The sequence below is a fragment of the Schistocerca gregaria genome, chromosome 1, assembly GCF_023897955.1.
Source record: "Schistocerca gregaria isolate iqSchGreg1 chromosome 1, iqSchGreg1.2, whole genome shotgun sequence".
Classification (NCBI taxonomy): domain Eukaryota; kingdom Metazoa; phylum Arthropoda; class Insecta; order Orthoptera; family Acrididae; genus Schistocerca; species Schistocerca gregaria.
Genome location: NC_064920.1, coordinates 46,793,580 through 46,814,325, shown reverse-complemented (window position 1 = coordinate 46,814,325; position 20,746 = coordinate 46,793,580).

The window sequence follows — 20,746 nt, the reverse complement described above, 5'->3', positions numbered from 1 at the left end:
TCTTCCAGGGAACGATCAAAGCGTAGACTGTTTGAGACATTACTCCCATGGAGGAAAGTGCGCATGGTGAATTTAGTATTCAATCCCGATGCAATTTCTGTGTTTCATCAACACTCTGATAGTCCACAGATTACAGAATGCCTCCCGATGTGCATCGGAAACAACTACTGGTCTTCCAGGGAACGATCAAAGCGTAGACTGTTTGGGACATTACTCCCATGGTGGAAAGTGCGCATGGTGACTGTTGTCTTCAATCCCGATGCAATTTCTGTGTTTCATCAACACTCTGATAGTCCACATATTACAGAGTGCCTCCAGATGTTAATCGGAAGCTACTACTGGTCTTCCAGGGAACGATCAAAGCGTAGACTGTTTGAGACATTACTCCCATGGAGGAAAGTGCGCATGGTGACTGTTCTATTCAATCCCGATGCAATTTCTGTGTTTCATCAACACTCTGATAGTCCACAGATTACGGAAAGCATCCAGATGTGCATCGGAAAATACTACTGGTCTTCCAGGGAACGATCAAAGCGTAGACTGTTAGTGACATTACTCCCATGGAGGAAAGTGCGCATGGTGACTGTTGCATTCAATCCCGATGCACGTTTCTGTGTTTCATCAACCCTCTGATAGTCCACAGATTTCAGCATGCCTCCAGATGTTCATCGGAAACTACTACTGCTCTTCCAGGGAACGATCAAAGCATAGACTGTTTGGGACATTACTCCCATGGAGGAAAGTGCGCATGGTGACTGTTGTATTCAATCACGATGCAATTTCTCTGTTTCATCAACACTCTGATAGTCCACAGATGACGGAAAGCCTCCAGATGTGCATCGGAAACTAATACTGGTCTTCCAGGGAACGATCAGAGCGTAGATTGTTAGAGACATTACTCCCATGGAGGAAAGAGCGGATGGCGACTGTTGTATTCAATCCCGATGCAATTTCTGTGTTTCATCAACACTCTGATAGTCCACAGATTACAGAATGCCACCAGATGTGCATCGGAAACTACTACTGGTCTTCCAGGGAACGATCAAAGCGTAGACTGTTTGAGACATTACTGCCAAGTAGGAAACTGCGCATGGAGACTGTTGTATTCAATCCCGATGGAATTTCTGTGTTTTATCAGCACTCTGATAGTCCACAGATTACAGAAAGCCTCCAGATGTGCATCGGAAAATACTACTGGTCTTCCAGGGAACGATCAAAGCGTAGACTGTTAGAGACATTACTCCCACGGAGGAAAGTGCGCATGGTGACTGTTGTATTCAATACCGATGCTATTACTCTGTTTCATTAACACTCTGATAGTCTACACATTACAGAATGCCACAAGATGTGCATCGGAAAAAAGTACTGGTCTTCCAGGGAACGATCAAAAGCGTAGATAGTTTGAGACATTACTCCCGTGGAGTAAAGTGCGCATGGTGACTGTTGTATTCAATCCCGATGCAATTTCTGTGTTTCATCAACACTCTGATAGTCCACAGATTACAAAATGCATCCAGAAATTCATCGGAAACTACTACTGGCCTTCCAGGGAACGATCAAAGCGGAGACTCTTTGAGACATTACTTTTATGGAAGAATGTGCGCATGGTGACTGTTCTATTCAATCCCTATGCAATTTCTGTGTTTCATCAACACTCTGATAGTCCAAAGATTACAGAATGCCTCCAGATGTGCATCGGAAACTACTACTGGTCTTCCAGGGACCGATCAAAGCGTAGACTGTTTCAGACATTACTCCCATGGAAGAAAGAGCGCATGGTGACTGATGTATTAAATTTCGATGCAATTTCTGTGGTTCATCAACACTCTGATAGTCCACAGATTACAGAATGCCTCCAGATGTGCATCGGAAACTACTACTGGACTTCCAGAGTACGATCAAAGCGTAAACTCCTTGAGACATTACTCCCATGGAGGAAAGTGGGCATGGTGAGTGTTGTATTCAATCCCGATGCATTTTCTGTGTTGCATCAACACTCTGATAGTCCACAGATTACAGAATGCCACGAGATGTGCATCGCAAACTACTACTGGTCTTCCTGGGAACGATCCAAGCGTAGACTGTTTCAGACATTACTCCCATGGAGGAAAGTGCGGATGGTGACTGTTGCATTCAATCCCGATGCAATTTCTGTGTTTCATCAACACTCTGGTAGTCCACAGATTACAGAATGCCACCAGATTTGCATCGGAAACTACTACTGGTCTTTCAGGGAACGATCAAAGCGTAGACTGTTTGAGACATTACTCCCATAAAGGAAAGTGCGCATGGTGACTGTTGTATTCAATCCCGATGCTATTTCTGTGTTTCATCAACACTCTAATAGTCCACAGATAACGGAAAGCCTCCAGATGTGCATCGGAAACTACTACTGGTCTTCCAGGGAACGATCAAAGCGTAGACTGTTAGTGACATTACTCCCATGGAGGAAAGTGCGCATGGTGACTGTTGTATTCAATCCCGATGCACGTTTCTGTGTTTCATCAACCCTCTGATAGTCCACAGATTTCAGCATGCCTCCAGATGTTCATCGGAAACTACTACTGCTCTTCCAGGGAACGATCAAAGCATAGACTGTTTGGGACATTACTCCCATGGAGGAAAGTGCGCATGGTGACTGTTGTATTCAATCACGATGCAATTTCTCTGTTTCATCAACACTCTGATAGTCCACAGATGACGGAAAGCCTCCAGATGTGCATCGGAAACTAATACTGGTCTTCCAGGGAACGATCAGAGCGTAGATTGTTAGAGACATTACTCCGATGGAGGAAAGAGCGGATGGCGACTGTTGTATTCAATCCCGATGCAATTTCTGTGTTTCATCAACACTCTGATAGTCCACAGATTACAGAATGCCACCAGATGTGCATCGGAAACTACTACTGGTCTTCCAGAGAACGATCAAAGCGTAGACTGTTTGATACATACCTCCCGTGGGGGAAAGTGCGCATGGTGATTGTTGTATTCAATCCCGATGCAATTTCTGTGTTCCATCAACACTCTGATAGTCCACAGATTACAGAATGCCACCAGATGTGCATCGGAAACTACTACTGGTCTTCCAGGAAACGATCAAAGCGTAGACTGTTTCAGACATTACTCCCATGGAAGAAAGAGTGCATGGTGACTGTTGAATTCTATTTCGATGCAATTTCTGTGGTTCATCAACACTCTGATAGTCCACAGATTACAGAATGCCTCAAGATGTGCATCGGAAACTACTACTGGACTCTTAGAGTACGATCAAAGCGTAAACTCCTTGAGACATTACTCCCATGGAGGAAAGTGCGCATGGTGAATATTGTATTCAATCCCGATGCATTTTCTGTGTTTCATCAACACTCTGATAGTCCACAGATTACAGAATGCCACGAGATGTGCATCGGAAGCTACTACTGGTCTTCCTGGGAACGATCCAAGTGTAGACTGTTTCAGACATACCTCCCGTGGGGGAAAGTGCACATGGTGATTGTTGTATTCAATCCCGATGCAATTTCTGTGTTTCATCAACACTCTGATAGTCCACAGATTACAGAATGCCACCAGATGTGCATCGGAAACTACTACTGGTCTTCCAGGGAACGATCAAAGCGTAGACTGTTTGAGAATTACTCCCAAGGAGGAAAGTGCGCATGGTGACTGTTGTATTCAATCCGGATGAAATTTCTGTGTTTCATCAACACTCTGATAGTCCACAGATTGCAGAATGCTACCAGATGTGCATCGGAAAATACTACTGGTCTTCCAGGGAACATCCAAAGCGTAGACTGTTTGAGAATTACTCCCATGGAGGAAAGTGCGCATTGTGACTGTTGTATTCAATCCCGATGCAATTTCTGTGTTTCATAAACACTCTGATACTCCACAGATTACAGAATGCCTCCAGATGTGCAGCGGAAACTACTAATGGTCTTCCAGGAAACGATCAAAGCGTAGACTGTTTGAGACATTACTCCCATGGAGGAAAGTGCGCATGGTGAATGTAGTATTCAATCCCGATGCAATTTCTGTGTTTCATCAACACTCTGATAGTCCACAGATTACAGAATGCCTCCCGATGTGCATCGGAAACAACTACTGGTCTTCCAGGGAACGATCAAAGCGTAGACTGTTTGGGACATTACTCCCATGGTGGAAAGTGCGCATGGTGACTGTTGTCTTCAATCCCGATGCAATTTCTGTGTTTCATCAACACTCTGATAGTCCACATATTACAGAGTGCCTCCAGATGTTAATCGGAAGCTACTACTGGTCTTCCAGGGAACGATCAAAGCGTAGACTGTTTGAGACATTACTCCCATGGAGGAAAGTGCGCATAGTGACTGTTCTATTCAATTCCGATGCAATTTCTGTGTTTCATCAACACTCTGATAGTCCACAGATTACGGAAAGCATCCAGATGTGCATCGGAAACTACTACTGGTCTTCCAGGGAACGATCAAAGCGTAGACTGTTTGAGACATTACTGCCAAGTAGGAAACTGCGCATGGAGACTGTTGTATTCAATCCCGATGGAATTTCTGTGTTTTATCAGCACTCTGATAGTCCACAGATTACAGAAAGCCTCCAGATGTGCATCGGAAAATACTACTGGTCTTCCAGGGAACGATCAAAGCGTAGACTGTTAGAGACATTACTCCCACGGAGGAAAGTGCGCATGGTGACTGTTGTATTCAATACCGATGCTATTACTCTGTTTCATCAACACTCTGATAGTCTACACATTACAGAATGCCACCAGATGTGCATCGGAAAGAAGTACTGGTCTTCCAGGGAACGATCAAAAGCGTAGATAGTTTGAGACATTACTCCCGTGGAGTAAAGTGCGCATGGTGATTGTTGTATTCTATCCCGATGCAATTTCAGTGTTTCATCAACACTCTGATAGTCCACATATTACAGAATGTTTCAAGATGTGCATCCCAAACTACTACTGGTCTTCCAGGGAACGATCAAAAGCGTAGATAGTTTGAGACATTACTCCCATGGAGGAAAGTGCGGATGGTGACTGTTGTGTTCAATCCCGATGAAATTTCTGTGTTTCATCAACACTCTGATAGTCCACAGATTACAGAATGCATCCAGATATTCATCGGAAACTACTACTGGCCTTCCAGGGAACGATCAAAGCGTAGACTTTTTGAGACATTACTTTTATGGAAGAATGTGCGCATGGTGACTGTTCTATTCAATCCCTATGCAATTTCTGTGTTTCATCAACACTCTGATAGTCCAAAGATTACAGAATGCCTCCAGATGTGCATCGGAAACTACTGCTGGTCTTCCAGGGAACGAACAAAGCGTAGACTGTTTCAGACATTACTCCCATGGAAGAAAGAGCGCATGGTGACTGTTGTTTTCAATTTCGATGCAATTTCTGTGGTTCATCAACACTCTGATAGTCCACAGATTACAGAATGCCTCCAGATGTGCATCGGAAACTACTACTGGACTTCCAGAGTACGATCAAAGCGTAGTCTCCGTGAGACATTACTCCCATGGAGGAAAGTGCGCATGGTGAATGTTGTATTCAATCCCGATGCATTTTCTGTGTTTCATCAACACTCTGATAGTCCACAGATTACAGAATGCCACGAGATGTGCATCGGAAACTACTACTGGTCTTCCTGGGAACGATCCAAACGTAGACTGTTTCAGACATTACTCCCATGGAGGAAAGTGCGGATGGTGACTGTTGCATTCAATCCCGATGAAATTTCTGTGTTTCATCAACACTCTGGTAGTCCACAGATTACAGAATGCCACCAGATTTGCATCGGAAACTACTACTGGTCTGTCAGGGAACGATCAAAGCGTAGACTGTTTGAGACATTACTCCCATAAAGGAAAGTGCGCATGGTGACTGTTGTATTCAATCCCGATGCTATTTCTGTGTCTCATCAACACTCTAATAGTCCACAGATAACGGAAAGCCTCCGGATGTGCATCGGAAACTACTACTGGTCTTCCAGGGAACGATCAAAGCGTAGACTGTTAGTGACATTACTCCCATGGAGGAAAGTGTTGTATTCAATCCCGATGCAGTTTCTGTGTTTCATCAACCCTCTGATAGTCCACAGATTTCAGCATGCCTCCAGATGTTCATCGGAAACTACTACTGCTCTTCCAGGGAACGATCAAAGCATAGACTGTTTGGGACATTACTCCCATGGAGAAAAGTGCGCATTGTGACTGTTGTATTCAATCACGATGCAATTTCTGTGTTTCATCAACACTCTGATAGTCCACAGATGACGGAAAGCCTCCAGATGTGCATCGGAAACTACTACTGGTCTTCCAGGGAACGATCACAGCGTAGACTGATAGAGACATTACTCCCATGGAGGAAAGTGCGGATGGTGACTGTTGTATTCAATCCCGATGAAATTTCTGTGTTTCATCAACACTCTGATAGTCCACAGATTACAGAATGCCACCAGATGTGCATCGGAAACGACTACTGGTCTTCCAGGGAACGATCAAAGCGTAGACTGTTTGAGACATACCTCCCGTGGGGGAAAGTGCGCATGGTGATTGTTGTATTCAATCCCGATGCAATTTCTGTGTTTCATCAATACTCTGATAGTCCACAGATTACAGAATGCCTCCCGATGTGTATCGGAAACAACTACTGGTCTTCCAGGGAACGATCAAAGCGTAGACTGTTTGGGACATTACTCCCATGGTGGAAAGTGCACATGGTGACTGTTGTCTTCAATCCCGATGCAATTTCTGTGTTTCATCAACACTCTGATAGTCCACAGATTACAGAGTGCCTCCAGATGTTAATCGGAAGCTACTACTGGTCTTCCAGGGAACAATCAAAGCGTACACTGTTTGAGACATTACTCCCATGGAGGAAAGTGCGCATGGTGACTGTTGTATTCAATCCCGATGGAATTTCTGTGTTTTATCAGCACTCTGATAGTCCACAGATTACAGAAAGCCTCCAGATGTGCATCGGAAAATACTACTGGTCTTCCAGGGAACGATCGAAGCGTAGACTGTTAGAGACATTACTCCCATGGAGGAAAGTGCGCATGGTGACTGTTGTATTCAATCCCGATGCAATTACTCTGTTTCATCAACACTTTGATAGTCTACACATTACAGAATGCCACCAGATGTGCATCGGAGAAAGTACTGGTCTTCCAGGGAACGATCAAAAGCGTAGATAGTTTGAGACATTACTCCCGTGGAGTAAAGTGCGCATGGTGACTGTTGTATTCAATCCCGATGCAATTTCTGTGTTTCATCAACACTCTGATAGTCCACATATTACAGAAAGTTTCAAGATGTGCATCCCAAACTACTACTGGTCATCCAGCTAACGATCAAAGCGTAGACTGTTTGAGACATTACTCCCATGGAGGAAAGTGCAGATGGTGACTGTTGTGTTCAATCCCGATGAAATTTCTGTTTTTTAACAACACTCTGATAGTCCACAGATTACAGAATGCATCCAGATATTCATCGGAAACTACTACTGGTCTTCAAGGGAACGATCAAAGCGTAGACTCTTTGAGACATTACTTTTATGGAAGAATGTGCGCATGGTGACTGTTCTATTCAATCCCGATGCAATTTCTGTGTTTCATCAACACTCTGATAGTCCAAAGATTACAGAATGCCTCCAGATGTGCATCGGAAACTACTACTGGTCTTCCAGGGAACGAACAAAGCGTGGACTGTTTCAGACATTACTCCCATGGAAGAAAGAGCGCATGGTGACTGTTGTATTCAATTTCGATGCAATTTCTGTGGTTCATCAACACTCTGATAGTCCACAGATTACAGAATGCCTCCTGTTGTGCATCGGAAACTACTACTGGACTTCCAGAGTACGATCAAAGCGTAAACTCCTTGAGACATTACTCCCATGGAGGAAAGTGAACATGGTGAATGTTGTATTCAATCCCGATGCATTTTCTGTGTTTCATCAACACTCTGATAGTCCACAGATTACAGAATGCCACCAGATGTGCATCGGAAACGACTACTGGTCTTCCAGGGAACGATCAAAGCGTAGACTGTTTGAGACATACCTCCCGTGGGGGAAAGTGCGCATGGTGATTGTTGTATTCAATCCCGATGCAATTTCTGTGTTTCATCAACACTCTGATAGTCCACAGATTACAGAATGCCTCCCGATGTGTATCGGAAACAACTACTGGTCTTCCAGGGAACGATCAAAGCGTAGACTGTTTGGGACATTACTCCCATGGTGGAAAGTGCACATGGTGACTGTTGTCTTCAATCCCGATGCAATTTCTGTGTTTCATCAACACTCTGATAGTCCACAGATTACAGAGTGCCTCCAGATGTTAATCGGAAGCTACTACTGGTCTTCCAGGGAACAATCAAAGCGTACACAGTTTGAGACATTACTCCCATGGAGGAAAGTGCGCATGGTGACTGTTGTATTCAATCCCGATGGAATTTCTGTGTTTTATCAGCACTCTGATAGTCCACAGATTACAGAAAGCCTCCAGATGTGCATCGGAAAATACTACTGGTCTTCCAGGGAACGATCAAAGCGTAGACTGTTAGAGACATTACTCCCATGGAGGAAAGTGCGCATGGTGACGGTGGTATTCAATCCCGATGCAATTACTCTGTTTCATCAACACTCTGATAGTCTACACATTACAGAATGCCACCAGATGTGCATCGGAAAAAGTACTGGTCTTCCAGGGAACGATCAAAAGCGTAGATAGTTTGAGACATTACTCCCGTGGAGTAAAGTGCGCATGGTGACTGTTGTATTCAATTTCGACGCAATTTCTGTGTTTCATCAACACTCTGATAGTCCACATATTACAGAAAGTTTCAAGATGTGCATCCCAAACTACTACTGGTCTTCCAGCTAACGATCAAAGCGTAGACTGTTTGAGACATTACTCCCATGGAGGAAAGTGCAGATGGTGACTGTTGTGTTCAATCCCGATGAAATTTCTGTTTTTTAACAACACTCTGATAGTCCACAGATTACAGAATGCATCCAGATATTCATCGGAAACTACTACTAGCCTTCCAGGGAACGATCAAAGCGTAGACTCTTTGAGACATTACTTTTATGGAAGAATGTGCGCATGGTGACTGTTCTATTCAATCCCGATGCAATTTCTGTGTTTCATCAACACTCTGATAGTCCAAAGATTACAGAATGCCTCCAGATGTGCATCGGAAACTACTACTGGTCTTCCAGGGAACGAACAAAGCGTGGACTGTTTCAGACATTACTCCCATGGAAGAAAGAGCGCATGGTGACTGTTGTATTCAATTTCGATGCAATTTCTGTGGTTCATCAACACTCTGATAGTCCACAGATTACAGAATGCCTCCTGTTGTGCATCGGAAACTACTACTGGACTTCCAGAGTACGATCAAAGCGTAAACTCCTTGAGACATTACTCCCATGGAGGAAAGTGAACATGGTGAATGTTGTATTCAATCCCGATGCATTTTCTGTGTTTCATCAACACTCTGATAGTCCACAGATTACAGAATGCCACCAGATGTGCATCGGAAACGACTACTGGTCTTCCAGGGAACGATCAAAGCGTAGACTGTTTGAGACATACCTCCCGTGGGGGAAAGTGCGCATGGTGATTGTTGTATTCAATCCCGATGCAATTTCTGTGTTTCATCAACACTCTGATAGTCCACAGATTACAGAATGCCTCCCGATGTGTATCGGAAACAACTACTGGTCTTCCAGGGAACGATCAAAGCGTAGACTGTTTGGGACATTACTCCCATGGTGGAAAGTGCACATGGTGACTGTTGTCTTCAATCCCGATGCAATTTCTGTGTTTCATCAACACTCTGATAGTCCACAGATTACAGAGTGCCTCCAGATGTTAATCGGAAGCTACTACTGGTCTTCCAGGGAACAATCAAAGCGTACACAGTTTGAGACATTACTCCCATGGAGGAAAGTGCGCATGGTGACTGTTGTATTCAATCCCGATGGAATTTCTGTGTTTTATCAGCACTCTGATAGTCCACAGATTACAGAAAGCCTCCAGATGTGCATCGGAAAATACTACTGGTCTTCCAGGGAACGATCAAAGCGTAGACTGTTAGAGACATTACTCCCATGGAGGAAAGTGCGCATGGTGACTGTGGTATTCAATCCCGATGCAATTACTCTGTTTCATCAACACTCTGATAGTCTACACATTACAGAATGCCACCAGATGTGCATCGGAAAAAGTACTGGTCTTCCAGGGAACGATCAAAAGCGTAGATAGTTTGAGACATTACTCCCGTGGAGTAAAGTGCGCATGGTGACTGTTGTATTCAATTTCGATGCAATTTCTGTGTTTCATCAACACTCTGATAGTCCACATATTACAGAAAGTTTCAAGATGTGCATCCCAAACTACTACTGGTCTTCCAGCTAACGATCAAAGCGTAGACTGTTTGAGACATTACTCCCATGGAGGAAAGTGCAGATGGTGACTGTTGTGTTCAATCCCGATGAAATTTCTGTTTTTTAACAACACTCTGATAGTCCACAGATTACAGAATGCATCCAGATATTCATCGGAAACTACTACTGGCCTTCCAGGGAACGATCAAAGCGTAGACTCTTTGAGACATTACTTTTATGGAAGAATGTGCGCATGGTGACTGTTCTATTCAATCCCGATGCAATTTCTGTGTTTCATCAACACTCTGATAGTCCAAAGATTACAGAATGCCTCCAGATGTGCATCGGAAACTACTACTGGTCTTCCAGGGAACGAACAAAGCGTGGACTGTTTCAGACATTACTCCCATGGAAGAAAGAGCGCATGGTGACTGTTGTATTCAATTTCGATGCAATTTCTGTGGTTCATCAACACTCTGATAGTCCACAGATTACAGAATGCCTCCTGTTGTGCATCGGAAACTACTACTGGACTTCCAGAGTACGATCAAAGCGTAAACTCCTTGAGACATTACTCCCATGGAGGAAAGTGAACATGGTGAATGTTGTATTCAATCCCGATGCATTTTCTGTGTTTCATCAACACTCTGATAGTCCACAGATTACAGAATGCCACCAGATGTGCATCGGAAACGACTACTGGTCTTCCAGGGAACGATCAAAGCGTAGACTGTTTGAGACATACCTCCCGTGGGGGAAAGTGCGCATGGTGATTGTTGTATTCAATCCCGATGCAATTTCTGTGTTCCATCAACACTCTGATAGTCCACAGATTACAGAATGCCTCCCGATGTGTATCGGAAACAACTACTGGTCTTCCAGGGAACGATCAAAGCGTAGACTGTTTGGGACATTACTCCCATGGTGGAAAGTGCACATGGTGACTGTTGTCTTCAATCCCGATGCAATTTCTGTGTTTCATCAACACTCTGATAGTCCACAGATTACAGAGTGCCTCCAGATGTTAATCGGAAGCTACTACTGGTCTTCCAGGGAACAATCAAAGCGTACACAGTTTGAGACATTACTCCCATGGAGGAAAGTGCGCATGGTGACTGTTGTATTCAATCCCGATGGAATTTCTGTGTTTTATCAGCACTCTGATAGTCCACAGATTACAGAAAGCCTCCAGATGTGCATCGGAAAATACTACTGGTCTTCCAGGGAACGATCAAAGCGTAGACTGTTAGAGACATTACTCCCATGGAGGAAAGTGCGCATGGTGACTGTGGTATTCAATCCCGATGCAATTACTCTGTTTCATCAACACTCTGATAGTCTACACATTACAGAATGCCACCAGATGTGCATCGGAAAAAGTACTGGTCTTCCAGGGAACGATCAAAAGCGTAGATAGTTTGAGACATTACTCCCGTGGAGTAAAGTGCGCATGGTGTCTGTTGTATTCAATTTCGATGCAATTTCTGTGTTTCATCAACACTCTGATAGTCCACATATTACAGAAAGTTTCAAGATGTGCATCCCAAACTACTACTGGTCTTCCAGCTAACGATCAAAGCGTAGACTGTTTGAGACATTACTCCCATGGAGGAAAGTGCAGATGGTGACTGTTATGTTCAATCCCGATGAAATTTCTGTTTTTTAACAACACTCTGATAGTCCACAGATTACAGAATGCATCCAGATATTCATCGGAAACTACTACTGGCCTTCCAGGGAACGATCAAAGCGTAGACTCTTTGAGACATTACTTTTATGGAAGAATGTGCGCATGGTGACTGTTCTATTCAATCCCGATGCAATTTCTGTGTTTCATCAACACTCTGATAGTCCAAAGATTACAGAATGCCTCCAGATGTGTATCGGAAACTACTACTGGTCTTCCAGGGAACGAACAAAGCGTGGACTGTTTCAGACATTACTCCCATGGAAGAAAGAGCGCATGGTGACTGTTGTATTCAATTTCGATGCAATTTCTGTGGTTCATCAACACTCTGATAGTCCACAGATTACAGAATGCCTCCTGTTGTGCATCGGAAACTACTACTGGACTTCCAGAGTACGATCAAAGCGTAAACTCCTTGAGACATTACTCCCATGGAGGAAAGTGAACATGGTGAATGTTGTATTCAATCCCGATGCATTTTCTGTGTTTCATCAACACTCTGATAGTCCACAGATTACAGAATGCCACCAGATGTGCATCGGAAACGACTACTGGTCTTCCAGGGAACGATCAAAGCGTAGACTGTTTGAGACATACCTCCCGTGGGGGAAAGTGCGCATGGTGATTGTTGTATTCAATCCCGATGCAATTTCTGTGTTTCATCAACACTCTGATAGTCCACAGATTACAGAATGCCTCCCGATGTGTATCGGAAACAACTACTGGTCTTCCAGGGAACGATCAAAGCGTAGACTGTTTGGGACATTACTCCCATGGTGGAAAGTGCACATGGTGACTGTTGTCTTCAATCCCGATGCAATTTCTGTGTTTCATCAACACTCTGATAGTCCACAGATTACAGAGTGCCTCCAGATGTTAATCGGAAGCTACTACTGGTCTTCCAGGGAACAATCAAAGCGTACACAGTTTGAGACATTACTCCCATGGAGGAAAGTGCGCATGGTGACTGTTGTATTCAATCCCGATGGAATTTCTGTGTTTTATCAGCACTCTGATAGTCCACAGATTACAGAAAGCCTCCAGATGTGCATCGGAAAATACTACTGGTCTTCCAGGGAACGATCAAAGCGTAGACTGTTAGAGACATTACTCCCATGGAGGAAAGTGCGCATGGTGACTGTGGTATTCAATCCCGATGCAATTACTCTGTTTCATCAACACTCTGATAGTCTACACATTACAGAATGCCACCAGATGTGCATCGGAAAAAGTACTGGTCTTCCAGGGAACGATCAAAAGCGTAGATAGTTTGAGACATTACTCCCGTGGAGTAAAGTGCGCATGGTGACTGTTGTATTCAATTTCGATGCAATTTCTGTGTTTCATCAACACTCTGATAGCCCACATATTACAGAAAGTTTCAAGATGTGCATCCCAAACTACTACTGGTCTTCCAGCTAACGATCAAAGCGTAGACTGTTTGAGACATTACTCCCATGGAGGAAAGTGCAGATGGTGACTGTTGTGTTCAATCCCGATGAAATTTCTGTTTTTTAACAACACTCTGATAGTCCACAGATTACAGAATGCATCCAGATATTCATCGGAAACTACTACTGGCCTTCCAGGGAACGATCAAAGCGTAGACTCTTTGAGACATTACTTTTATGGAAGAATGTGCGCATGGTGACTGTTGTATTCAATCCCGATGCAATTTCTGTGTTTCATCAACACTCTGATAGTCCAAAGATTACAGAATGCCTCCAGATGTGCATCGGAAACTACTACTGGTCTTCCAGGGAACGAACAAAGCGTGGACTGTTTCAGACATTACTCCCATGGAAGAAAGAGCGCATGGTGACTGTTGTATTCAATTTCGATGCAATTTCTGTGGTTCATCAACACTCTGATAGTCCACAGATTACAGAATGCCTCCAGTTGTGCATCGGAAACTACTACTGGACTTCCAGAGTACGATCAAAGCGTAAACTCCTTGAGACATTACTCCCATGGAGGAAAGTGAACATGGTGAATGTTGTATTCAATCCCGATGCATTTTCTGTGTTTCATCAACACTCTGATAGTCCACAGATTACAGAATGCCACCAGATGTGCATCGGAAACTGCTACTAGTCTTCAAGGGAACGATCAAAGCGTAGACTGTTTGAGACATACCTCCCGTGGGGGAAAGTGCGCATGGTGATTGTTGTATTCAATCCCGATGCAATTTCTGTGTTTCATCAACACTTTGATACTCCACAGATTACAGAATGCCTCCAGATGTGCATCGGAAACTACTAATGGTCTTCCAGGGAACGATCAAAGCGTAGACTGTTTGAGACATTACTCCCATGGAGGAAAGAGCGCATGGTGAACGTAGTATTCAATCCCGATGCAATTTCTGTGTTTCATCAACACTCTGATAGTCCACAGATTACAGAATGCCTCCCGATGTGCATCGGAAACAACTACTGGTTTTCCAGGGAACGATCAAAGCGTAGACTGTTTGGGACATTACTCCCATGGTGGAAAGTGCGCATGGTGACTGTTGTCTTCAATCCCGATGCCATTTCTGTGTTTCATCAACACTCTGATTGTCCACAGATTACAGAGTGCCTCCAGATGTTAATCGGAAGCTACTACTGGTCTTCCAGGGAACAATCAAAGCGTAGACTGTTTGAGACATTACTCCCATGGAGAAAAGTGCGCATGGTGACTGTTGTATTCAATCCCGATAGAATTTCTGTGTTTTATCAGCACTCTGATAGTCCACAGATTACAGAAAGCCTCCAGATGTGCATCGGAAAATACAACTGGTCTTCAAGGGAACGATCAAAGAGTAGACTGTTAGAGACATTACTCCCATGGAGGAAAGTGCGCATGGTGACTGTTGTATTCAATCGCGATGCAATTACTCTGTTTCATCAACACTGTGATAGTCTACCCATTACAGAATGCCACTAGATGTGCATCGGAAAAAGTACTGGTCTTCCAGGGAACGATCAAAAGCGTAGATAGTTTGAGACATTACTCCCGTGGAGTAAAGTGCGCATGGTGACTGTTGTATTTAATCCCGATGCAATTTCTGTGTTTCATCAACACTCTGATAGTCCACATATTACAGAAAGTTTCAAGATGTGCATCCCAAACTACTACTGGTCTTCCAACTAACGATCAAAGCGTAGACTGTTTGAGACATTACTCCCATGGAGGAAAGTGCAGATGGTGACTGTCGTGTTCAATCCCGATGAAATTTCTGTTCTTCATCAACACTCTGATAGTCCACACATTACAGAATGCATCCAGATATTCATCGGAAACTACTACTGGTCTTCCAGGGAACGATCAAAGCGTAGACTCTTTGAGACATTACTTTTATGGAAGAATGTGCGCAAGGTGACTGTTCTTCTCAATCCCGATGCAATTTCTGTGTTTCATCAACACTCTGATAGTCCAAAGATTACAGAATGCCTCCAGATGTGCATCGGAAACTACTACTGGTCTTTCAGGGAACGAACAAAGCGTGGACTGTTTCAGACATTACTCCCATGGAAGAAAGAGCGCATGGTGACTGTTGTATTCAATTTCGATGCAATTTCTGTGGTTCATCAACACTCTGATAGTCCACAGATTACAGAATGCCTCCAGTTGTGCATCGGAAACTACTACTGGACTTCCAGAGTACGATCAAAGCGTAAACTCCTTGAGACATTACTCCCATGGAGGAAAGTGAACATGGTGAATGTTGTATTCAATCCCGATGCATTTTCTGTGTTTCATCAACACTCTGATAGTCCACAGATTACAGAATGCCACCAGATGTGCATCGGAAACTGCTACTGGTCTTCAAGGGAACGATCAAAGCGTAGACTGTTGGAGACATACCTCCCGTGGGGGAAAGTGCGCATGGTGATTGTTGTATTCAATCCCGATGCAATTTCTGTGTTTCATCAACACTTTGATACTACACAGATTACAGAATGCCTCCAGATGTGCATCGGAAACTACTAATGGTCTTCCAGGGAACGATCAAAGCGTAGACTGTTTGAGACATTACTCTCATGGAGGAAAGTGCGCATGGTGAACGTAGTATTCAATCCCGATGCAATTTCTGTGTTTCATCAACACTCTGATAGTCCACAGATTACAGAATGCCTCCCGATGTGCATCGGAAACAACTACTGGTTTTCCAGGGAACGATCAAAGCGTAGACTGTTTGGGACATTACTCCCATGGTGGAAAGTGCGCATGGTGACTGTTGTCTTCAATCCCGATGCCATTTCTGTGTTTCATCAACACTCTGATTGTCCACAGATTACAGAGTGCCTCCAGATGTTAATCGGAAGCTACTACTGGTCTTCCAGGGAACAATCAAAGCGTAGACTGTTTGAGACATTACTCCCATGGAGAAAAGTGCGCATGGTGACTGTTGTATTCAATCCCGATAGAATTTCTGTGTTTTATCAGCACTCTGATAGTCCACAGATTACAGAAAGCCTCCAGATGTGCATCGGAAAATACTACTGGTCTTCAAGGGAACGATCAAAGAGTAGACTGTTAGAGACTTTACTCCCATGGAGGAAAGTGCGCATGGTGACTGTTGTATTCAATCGCGATGCAATTACTCTGTTTCATCAACACTGTGATAGTCTACCCATTACAGAATGCCACTAGATGTGCATCGGAAAAAGTACTGGTCTTCCAGGGAACGATCAAAAGCGTAGATAGTTTGAGACATTACTCCCGTGGAGTAAAGTGCGCATGGTGACTGTTGTATTTAATCCCGATGCAATTTCTGTGTTTCATCAACACTCTGATAGTCCACATATTACAGAAAGTTTCAAGATGTGCATCCCAAACTACTACTGGTCTTCCAACTAACGATCAAAGCGTAGACTGTTTGAGACATTACTCCCATGGAGGAAAGTGCAGATGGTGACTGTCGTGTTCAATCCCGATGAAATTTCTGTTTTTCATCAACACTCTGATAGTCCACACATTACAGAATGCATCCAGATATTCATCGGAAACTACTACTGGTCTTCCAGGGAACGATCAAAGCGTAGACTCTTTGAGACATTACTTTTATGGAAGAATGTGCGCAAGGTGACTGTTCTTCTCAATCCCGATGCAATTTCTGTGTTTCATCAACACTCTGATAGTCCAAAGCTTACAGAATGCCTCCAGATGTGCATCGGAAACTACTACTGGTCTTTCAGGGAACGAACAAAGCGTGGACTGTTTCAGACATTACTCCCATGGAAGAAAGAGCGCATGGTGACTGTTGTATTCAATTTCGATGCAATTTCTGTGGTTCATCAACACTCTGATAGTCCACAGATTACAGAATGCCTCCAGTTGTGCATCGGAAACTACTACTGGACTTCCAGAGTACGATCAAAGCGTAAACTCCTTGAGACATTACTCCCATGGAGGAAAGTGCGCATGGTGAATGTTGTATTCAATCCCGATGCATTTTCTGTGTTTCATCAACACTCTGATAGTCCACAGATTACAGAATGCCACCAGCTGTGCATCGGAAACTACTACTGGTCTTCGAGGGAACGATCAAAGCGTAGACTGTTTGAGACATACCTCCCATGGGGGAAAGTGCGCATGGTGATTGTTGTATTCAATCCCGATGCAATTTCTGTGTTTCATCAACACTCTGAGAGTCCACAGATTACAGAATGCCACCAGATGTGCATCGGAAACTACTACTGGTCTTCCAGGGAACGATCAAAGCGTAGACTGTTTGAGAATTACTCCCATGGAGGAAAGAGCGCATGATGACGGTTGTATTCAATCCGGATGAAATTTCTGTGTTTCATCAACACTCTGATAGTCCACAGATTGCAGAATGCTACCAGATGTGCATCGGAAACTACAACTGGTCTTCCAGGGAACGATGAAAGCGTAGACTGTTTGAGAATTACTCCCATGGAGGAAAGTGCGCATGGTGACTGTTGGATTCAATCCCGATGCAATTTCTGTGTTTCATCAACACTCTGATACTCCACAGATTACAGAGTGCTCTGAGGTGTGCATCGGAAACTGCTACTGGTCTTCCTGGGAACGATCAAAGCGTAGACTGTTTGAGAATTACTCCCATGGAGGAAAGTGCGCATGGTGACTGTTGTATTCAATCCCGATGCAATTTCTGTGTTTCATCAACACTTTGATACTCCACAGATTACAGAATGCCTCCAGATGTGCATCGGAAACTACTAATGGTCTTCCAGGGAACGATCAAAACGTAGACTGTTTGAGACAGTACTCCCATGGAGGAAAGTGCGCATGGTGAATGTAGTATTCAATCCCGATGCAATTTCTGTGTTTCATCAACACTCTGATAGGCCACAGATTACAGAATGCCTCCCGATGTGTATCGGAAACAACTACTGGTCTTCCAGGGAACGATCAAAGCGTAGACTGTTTGGGACATTTCTCCCATGGTGGAAAGTGCACATGGTGACTGTTGCCTTCAATCCCGATGCATTTTCTGTGTTTCATCAACACTCTGATAGTCCACAGATTACAGAGTGCCTCCAGATGTTAATCGGAAGCTACTACTGGTCTTCCAGGGAACAATCAAAGCGTACACTGTTTGAGACATTACTCCCATGGAGGAAAGTGCGCATGGTGACTGTTGTATTCAATCCCGATGGAATTTCTGTGTTTTATCAGCACTCTGATAGTACACAGATTACAGAAAGCCTCCAGATGTGCATCGGAAAATACTACTGGTCTTCCAGGGAACGATCAAAGCGTAGACTGTTAGAGACATTACTCCCATGGAGGAAAGTGCGCATGGTGACTGTTGTATTCAATCCCGATGCAATTACTCTGTTTCATCAACACTCTGATAGTCTACACATTACAGAATGCCACCAGATGTGCATCGGAAAAAGTACTGGTCTTCCAGGGAACGATCAAAAGCGTAGATAGTTTGAGACATTACTCCCGTGGAGTAAAGTGCGCATGGTGACTGTTGCATTCAATCCCGGTGCAATTTCTGTGTTTCATCAACACTCTGATAGTCCACATATTACAGAAAGTTTCAAGATGTGCATCCCAAACTACTACTGGTCTTAAAGCTAACGATCAAAGCGTAGACTGTTTGAGACATTACTCCCATGGAGGAAAGTGCAGATGGTGACTGTTGTGTTCAATCCCAGTGAAATTTCTGTTTTTCATCAACACTCTGATAGTCCACAGATTACAGAATGCATCCAGATATTCATCGGAAACTACTACTGGTCTTCCAGGGAACGATCAAAGCGTAGACTCTTTGAGACATTACTTTTATGGAAGAATGTGCGCATGGTGACTGTTCTATTCAATCCCGATGCAATTTCTGTGTTTCCTCAACACTCTGATAGTCCAAAGATTACAGAATGCCTCCAGATGTGCATCGGAAACTACTACTGGTCTTCCAGGGAACGATCAAAGCGTAGACTATTTGAGACATTACTCCCATAAAGGAAAGTGCGCATGGTGACTGTTGTATTCAATCCCGATGCTATTTCTGTGTTTCATCAACACTCTAATAGTCCACAGATAACGGAAAGCCTCCAGATGTGCATCGGAAACTACTACTGGTCTTCCAGGGAACGATCAAAGCGTAGACTGTTAGTGACATTACTCCCATGGAGGAAAGGGTTGTATTCAATCCCGATGCAGTTTCTGTGTTTCATCAACCCTCTGATAGTCCACAGATTTCAGCATGCCTCCAGATGTTCATCGGAAACTACTACTGCTCTTCCAGGGAACGATCAAAGCATAGACTGTTTGGGACATTACTCCCATGGAGGAAAGTGCGCATGGTGACTGTTGTATTCAATCACGATGCAATTTCTGTGTTTCATCAACACTCTGATAGTCCACAGATGACGGAAAGCCTCCAGATGTGCATCGGAAACTACTACTGGTCTTCCAGGGAACGATCACAGCGTAGACTGTTAGAGACATTACTCCCATGGAGGAAAGTGCGGATGGTGACTGTTGTATTCAATCCCGATGCAATTTCTGTGTTTCATCAACACTCTGATAGTCCACAGATTACAAAATGCCACCAGATGTGCATCGGAAACTACTACTGGTCTTCCAGGGAACGATCAAAGCGTAGTCTGTTTGAGACATACCTCCCGTGGGGGAAAGTGCGCATGGTGATTGTTGTATTCAATCCCGATGCAATTTCTGTGTTTCATCAACACTCTGATACACCACAGATTACAGAGTGCTCCGAGATGTGCATCGGAAACTGCTACTGGTCTTCCTGGGAACGATCAAAGCGTAGACTGTTTGAGAATTCCTCCCATGGAGGAAAGTGCGCATGGTGACTGTTGTATTCAATCCCGATGCAATTTCTGTGTTTCTTCAACACTTTGATACTCCACAGATTACAGAATGCCTCCAGATGTGCATCGGAAACTACTAATGGTCTTCCAGGGAACGATCAAAGCGTAGACTGTTTGAGACATTACTCCCATGGAGGAAAGTGCGCATGGTGAATGTAGTATTCAATCCCGATGCAATTTCTGTGTTTCATCAACACTCTGATAGTCCACAGATTACAGAATGCCTCCCGATGTGCATCGGAAACAACTACTGGTCTTCCAGGGAACGATCAAAGCGTAGACTGTTTGGGACATTACTCCCATGGTGGAAAGTGCGCATGGTGACTGTTGTCTTCA